This window comes from Gopherus flavomarginatus, unplaced genomic scaffold (genome assembly GCF_025201925.1).
Source record: "Gopherus flavomarginatus isolate rGopFla2 unplaced genomic scaffold, rGopFla2.mat.asm mat_scaffold_45_arrow_ctg1, whole genome shotgun sequence".
Classification (NCBI taxonomy): Eukaryota; Metazoa; Chordata; order Testudines; family Testudinidae; genus Gopherus; species Gopherus flavomarginatus.
In genome coordinates, this window is record NW_026115091.1 from 2,072,612 (window position 1) to 2,080,257 (window position 7,646).

At 47.3% G+C, this 7,646-nt stretch overlaps 1 non-coding gene across 1 annotated transcript; it reads left to right on the forward strand.

Moving 5' to 3' along the window:
- The first annotated feature begins 253 nt into the window (after positions 1 to 253).
- Positions 254 to 326, forward strand: TRNAV-AAC (transfer RNA valine (anticodon AAC)). The gene has a single exon. It is a non-coding gene; the product is annotated as a tRNA-Val (tRNA).
- Positions 327 to 7,646: the final 7,320 nt, after the last annotated feature.

The window sequence follows — 7,646 nt, forward strand, 5'->3', positions numbered from 1 at the left end:
AGGAAAAGACAGCATGGGCTTCTGCACCGAGTTGGCCCACCTGACCTTTCATTCTTCTCTTGCTCTTTGTCAGCAAGGAGAAGAAAAAGAAGCTCTCCCTCAAGCTGGAGTCACACGGGCGAGGTAAGGACGACTTCCTGAGTGCTGGCTCCAGTCCTCTGCCCTGCCAGCTGACCTATCGAGGGGCTACCACCACATTCTCTAGATTTGTCCATCGGTCTGTGCCAGAGTGAGCAACAACCCAGTAGGTGGAGTTTCTGTAGTGTAGTGGTTATCACATTTGCCTAACACGCAAAAGGTCCCTGGTTCAAAACCAGGCAGAAACATGCTGTCTTTCTTTTCCCAGATCCCCTTGTTATTCAGAAAGGGCACTCCTCCTATTGGCCTGTCCCTGGGATAACTCCAACCCCTGCATGACAGAGGATGCTGACAGCAGTGGAGAAAGCACCTTGGTGTCAGGCTGGAGAACCTAGAGTAGTTAGGCCAGTCACCATTTGGAGGCTTGTGGCTTGGCCATCTCTGCTGTTGGAGGTTGGCCTATAGAGGCTCTCACTTCCTGCTGGGCTCCTTTGCGTGACTGGCCAAAGGAGGAAGTGAGGCAGGAATGGGGCAATAGAGGAAAGTTGAGCTGAGGAAGGCAGGGAAGAAGCTGTGCGGCTAAGTGGGGTTAGTAGAGCACCACCCTTCATTCTGCAAAGCCTGGGGAGGTGTGGTTGGCTGCTGGGAGGTAGAATCCTGTGCCTGCCTCTTGGCTTCCCAGGAGTGGCTACTTGCAGCCCAGGAGAAGAAGGGAGGTTCTGGGTGAAAGGAAAACAAGCAAAGCTGAGTCCAAGTGGAGAATGGCGGCTCCTTTATGGCCAACCTGGGGGCATGACTGATGGTTTTAGAGGTGGAGGCTGGGCTGGCTGTGAGCAACTGGGATCCAGGAAACCCCCACCTGCCCTTCTGAGGGCTGAACCCATGGAGGTGCGGTTGGCTGCTGAGAGACAGACCCCTGTGGCTGCCTGTTGGCATCCCAGGGATGGCTACTTGCAGCCCAGGAGAAGCGGGGTTCTGGGGGGAAGGAAAAGCAGCAATGGTGAGGCTGAGTGGGCTCCTTTCTGGCCGAGATGGTGGACTGTGGTGAGTCTGGGAGTTGCCTGTAAGCCATAAGTGGACGTAGTGCAGTGAAAACTGCTGCTCCATTCTGGCCGACCTGGGGGCGCCATGGATGACTTGGGAATGGGGGCAGGGCGCTGGCTGTGAGCAAATGGGATCCAGGAAGCCCCAGCCTGCCCCTCCAGGGGCCGAGTCTTCTTCTCTCCTGCCATGGGGAGCCCGACCTTAAGCCTGCCCAGCATGTGCAGCAGCTCGAGCATTAAGCCTTCCTGTGTGCATAACTGAACTACGCCCTAGTGTAATAAGGTGTAAAGTTTAGATTGTGAATTTATCTTTAATTTCCATGGTAATTTACTTTGATCTTTTATTCCTACCACTTATAATCCTTAAAACTCCATCTTTCTGTAGTTAATAAATCTGTTTTATGCTCTACTTAAACTGGTGTATTTTGCTTGAAGTTCTTGGGAAATCTCAGCTCCGTTACAAGGCTGGTTCATGTACTATTCACAGTGAGGGAGGGGTGGACCCTGTGTAATAAACTCACACTGATCAGGCTTCTGATTAAGGCAAGATGGTATGATCCAGGGGTGCAAGGCTGCAGAGCTGTAGGGGGGGGCGACTTTCTATCATTAGTGTTATGAGTGGCTGCAGAAGCATTCATGTAATTCAGTTGGCTGTGTCCCTACCTACGGATGTCTGTGTAAGTGCAATATCTGCCAGAGATTCACAGCTTGTCTCAGCATCACATGTGTGAGAGGGAGCCCAGGTGGTGGGACAAAGGGCTCAGGGGTGCCACTGTTCAGTTGCATCCCATAGATCCCATCACAGACTTTCAACAACCACAGCGGGTGCTCACTGAGACAGAGAGAGAGATGCCACAATAGTGATATCCAGTGCCAGCAGACATCAAACTATCAGAAATTCTGTGAACAGAGAAGACCCTGCTAGTGGAAAATGGCTTGTGAGGTATCATTAGAAAACACATAACCTACTGAATATTATCCTCCTGTTAAAATGTGTAGTAACACTGTATGGAAAATTGTGAGATTTTACAGTATGATATTTCTGAAAAAGTTACAGTTCTGGGGAACACCCACAGACCAGTTCCTCAGAGACAGCAAGGCAAACAGCTGGTCAAACAGCCCTTCTCCTGCAGGGGGAAGGTGTGAAGACATTAAGGGCTGGTCTAAACTACGGGGGGAAATCGATCTTAGATACGCAAATTCAGCTACGTGAATAACGTAACTGAAGTCGAATATCTAAGATCGGATTACTCACCCATCCTCACCGCGCGGGATCGATGTCCGCGGCTCCCCCTGTCAAATCAGCAACTCCGTTGGGGTTGGTGTTGTTCCGGAATCGATATAAGCGCGCTCGGGGATCGATATATGGCGTCTAGATGAGACGCCATATATCGATCCCCGAGCAATCGATTTTAACCCGCCGATACGGTGGGTAGTCTAGATGTAGCCTTACATTCCATCACAGGGACCTATTGAGGCTGTTGTGGAAAACGACCACAGGATTAATATTTGAATCAGCTCAGCCTGAGGCTCTTTTCTTGGTTACAAGCACGCAGGGGGCGACAGCTATTGGAATTCTGTTCCTGAGCTAAAAATCACACAAGCCTTTTACAGCTTAAAACCACAAACAATGACACATACGTTGCACGTTAATTTCCTTATTTGGAATATACTGCAAAATATGATGCAGGTCAAAAGCAAGCTGAACAATCAGTTTTCCATATTTGGCCTTTCCTGTTATTTTTATTACACCTGGTGATATGGGAGCAAGACTCTCCATGTCTCAAGAAATGTCACTACCAACCTAGGCCATTTTCACATGCTGGGGTGCAATCCAGATCGGCGAGGAGTTGTGTCATCTGTAATCCTGGGTGAGATTCAGTGTTCTGCTGCTGGAGCTCCCCTGTCTGGATACTCCCAGCCAGCGTTCAAGGACGCACTGAGTGTCTGTATGATAAGTAACCCTGGACTGGCAGCTCTGACTCCAGCCGCCTGCTTGTTACACCCCAAGCACATTCTGGTTTGGGTAGAGAAGGCTCAGGGTTTGAGAGAAGGCTGGGGGTAGGAAGCTTCTGTTCATTATGCTGGACCTAACCCCAGATTTACTAGAGTAAAGAGGAGATATTTGACATTGTGTGATGCTGCTCCTGTGCTCTGTTCCCAAAGTGTTCTGCAGCAGAGGAGGGTCTCTGGTAGTATGTATGTTACTGGCCTATTGGGGTGATGCTGAAACAGGACAGGGTACAGATGGCATTGTGGGGGTGGCATGAACCTTCACTCTTCATTTCCCCTTCCAAGAACAGAAGGGACAGGAATCCTTACCCAGCAAGACCATCGTCTCATAGTTCCCCTGCATGACATCTCTGTAGAGGGCTCTCTGAGTGGGGTCCAGCAGAGTCCCCTCTTCCCTGGAGAAATACACAGCCACCTCCTCGAAGGTCACCGGCCCCTGAAAGAGCAGGAGTCCAATACTCAGTACCTGCTGACCCACTCACAACCCCACTATTCACGGAACAGCAGCACCAGGGAAATGGAAGCTCCGGGAGGCACATGTTAACAGAGTCCCACCCCACCTTGCTTACAGCAGCCAGGAGGCATCAGAGGGTAGAAAGAGAGAACCTTTGTGTCTCCCATCTGACAGACAGAAGCAGGGTCTTCACATTTATCACATAGCTACTAGCCAGAGCTTAATATAGGAGATGGGGCTGTCTCTGGACCCTGATAGTGGCTCCCTGGTAGGAATCCAAGCACTCTCCAAATAAAATATATGGAAGAAAGGGGAAGTCAATCATAAAGAATAGAAGTTAGAAGGTCAGAATTGTAGTGCCCATTAACAAAGGTTTAGAGAAAATAGAGCCTATCAAACTAACGGGATATCCTTATTGGATGAGATCAAAAGTTTGGTTGCAGCTAATAGTATTGATGTAATATACCTAAACTTCCGTAAGGGACATGACTTGATTAGCACAATATTTTTACTAAAAAAAACTAGAATGATACAAAATAAACACGGCATACATTAAATAGATTAAAAACTCTGATAGTAAATGGGGAACCATGATCGAGTGGATTTCTTTCTAGCAGGTTCCTGCAGAGATTGGTTCTTGGCCCTGTGCTATTTAACATTCTTATCCATGACTTAGAAGAGAGTACAAAATCATCACTGATAAAGTTTACAGTTGCCACAAAGATTGGGGTTGGTGGTAATTAATGAAATGTCAGTAGATTCAGGCTCCATCGCTGAGAGTCTGGGAAGTTGTCCCAGCCCTGGCTGGAGGGTTATTTCCTGTTCCACAAAGAGGGGAAGTTCCATTCCCAACTCCTGTGCCTTGAAATTAGGACCTATCTGACACTACACCCCCATATTCATCATAGTGGTATGATTATAATATGATTAGGACATAATTATGATCTATTTTGTAGAAGATGCATCATGTGTGGTGTCACTGGAAAAGTTCTGATTTGCTGAATATGATTATCCTATTTGTGTGCACATATCATGTTCGTATCTGAAGTTATGGATATTGACTCTGTATCTGTATTTCAAATGTGCTTACTCTGGGTAACACCCACAATGAGCCTTTCAGGTACAACAGTGAAGAAGCCAGACAGTGCTGATGGCTCAACAAAGACAATGGACTGTGGAAGAGCTTAGCCTTCCTGTGAATGTTTCAGCCAGCCTATGAGTCATGGCTACTATGACTCAGCAGGGCCTGTGACCAGACCACATGACACTAAACTCCATTTTAGTACCTGTATTTTTCCACAAACTGGACTAGGAACTGAGTTTGGAACAAAAGGTTCCCACCATATGGAAAAGCTACATAAGGTGGGGTGTGACATCATCTCTTGGCCTCATTCTCCACACAAGAGAACTTCTGGAAACACCTGAGAAACAAAAACGGATGTGGGGGAAGTGCTGCTCCCAGGATCAAGAGATTTCTAGCTTGTGTATGGAAACTTGGGGGACTGCTTGTACCATCAGTCAGGGTGAGAAATTGCTAATTCAAATTCTATCCATCTAGTATGTTAGGCTTAGTCTGAGTTTTGGTTATTTGCTAAATAATCTGCTTTGATCTGTTTGTTATCACTTATAATCACTTAATCTATCTTTCTGCAGTTAATAAACTTGTTTGATGCTTTATCTTAACCAGCGTATTTTGAGTGAAGTGTCTGGGGAAAATCTCAGCTTGTTGTGCACATCTGTCCCATATCGAGGGGAAGGGGAACTACATTAATGAGCTTGTATTATAGAGATCCCTGTGCACTATAAGATGGTATCATTCTGGATTTATACTACAGCAAGTGTGCAAGGTTGGGGAGTGGGAAATTGGCTCTTGTCTTCTATCTGTCCTTGAGTGGCTTAGGTAACACACTCAGGTAGCTTAGTTGGCTGCATGGCGCCACCTGCTGTTGTGTTGGGTGATAACAGGGCCTGGAGAGGCTGGCGAAATCTCCAGCAAAGCAGTGTGAGAAGGGCCAGCCCAGCGTGAGGGTTAGAGGACACAGCAGTTCCCAGAAGCTCCACAAACTGCCTCCTGGGGGTGACAACCCATCACGCCCTACACTACACAAGTCTCAGCAAGTTTGTCACATGCTGTCTCCTCCCTTTCTCCACCCGAGATATTTCCTGCTTCCCACCACCTCTAGCAATTCCCACCCTCTTATGCATTTACTGCTCCTCAACCTCCAAGCAGAGCCCGCCACCCTGATAATCTCTTACCTGAGCCAGCTCCATTGCAGCCATTTCCTTGCCCCTGGGAGGACGAGATGATCTGAAGCGAAACATGGATGTTATTCTCTGGCCTGCCGGGGTGAAAAGGGCAAGGTGTGAGAATTCAGACTAGGCTTTTGTCCATTCCACAAGCCGATTCCCCCCAGCTTTTCCCCTGCTAATGCACATTCTAGGTTCTAGCACACTGTGAAGCACAGAGTGACCTTATTCCAGTACAGGCCTAGCCCCCTCCCACCAGGGTGTAACCCTCTGACACATGGGGAAACCCTCCCAGTAACAGTCTCTCTCTTACACGTATCAAGTTTGCGGACAACACCAAGCTGGGAGGGGTTGTAAGTGCTTTGGAGGATTGGATTAAAATTCAAAATGATCTGGACAAACGGGAGAAATGATCTGAAGTAAATAGGATCAAATTCAGTAGAGACAAGTGCAAAGTACTCCACGTTGGAAGGAACAATCGGAGGCCAGAGAAGAGCAGAAACAAAGGAGTCACTTTGGGGGATTCTCCCTGTCATTGTCCCCAAGGCAGCTGTCTCAGGTTTACAAAGGTGTTTCATGTTCCAGCCTTTGGACAGTCTCTCCTGGGAGTGCCCCTTTCATGGACTGGGCCTAGTTTTAGTTTTTGGTAGTTAACAAGCTTGGTTTATTGTTCATCTAACCAGTATGTGTGGATTGAAGTGTGTTGGAAACTCTGTTTGGGATAACAAGCTGGTGCATGTCGTTTTCCGCTGATGAAATGACAGACTTCATATGAGCTTGGGTCGTTCAGTAGCGTGCTGGACAGTGCAAGATGCACATTTCTGGGGGAAAGTTGGGCACTTGAGAATTTGCTGGTTTTCTCCTGAGGTGTAATTCATGAGTGGCTGTCTAGCAGCACTCAATACTGTGTAGCTGGGAGTGAGTTACATGCTGGAGACTGTGTGTTAATTGGCCAAGAGGGGCTGTTCTCGCAGGAAAACAGTGGAAAAGGCACCCCATGCTGGAGGACTGAGGTACAGCTATTTAACAGTCCAGATTGTACTCTGGGTAACATCACAGACACTCATTATGACAGAGCCTCTTACAACACAGAGAAAGTAAATCCATGTCCCAGAAATCGAAGACTCCAGACAGAGGGCAAGTGTCCCTGGCACTGCTTCTTGCTGACAGAGAGGTTCAGAGATAGTGCGAGAATCCTGGGGAAGCTGGGAACAGGAAGCATGGGCTGGCGGGGTTCGGTGGAGAAAGGGAACAGGAAGGGCAGGGATATTACTGAATCCAGGATCTTAGCAGTACTAGATGACAGGATAGCACATAGTGCAGCCCATTGGAAAACACAATCCCAACTATACATACAAAATGATGGGGTCTAAATTAGTTGTTTCCACTCAAGAGAGTGATCTTGGAGTCACTGTGGATAGTTCTCTGAAAACATCCACTCAATGTGCAGCAGCAGTGAAAAAAAGTGAACAATGTAGGAAATAATTAAGAAAGTGATAGATATGACAGAATATCTCATAGATCATATTTGTAAAAACAGCAAATAAATCCATGATACACCCACATCTTGAATACTGCATGCACATGTCACCCCATCTCAAAAATAGAAATATTGGAATTGGAAAAGGTTCAGAAAAGGGCAAGAAAAATGATTAGGGGTATGGGACAGTTATGCCAGACCTAACCCCCAGTTTCACTTGAGCAAACAGGAGATATTTGACACTGTGCAATACGGCTCCTGTGCTCTGTTCCCAAAGTGTTCTGCAGCAGAGGAGGGTCTCTGGTATTATGTGTGTCACTGGCCTATTGGG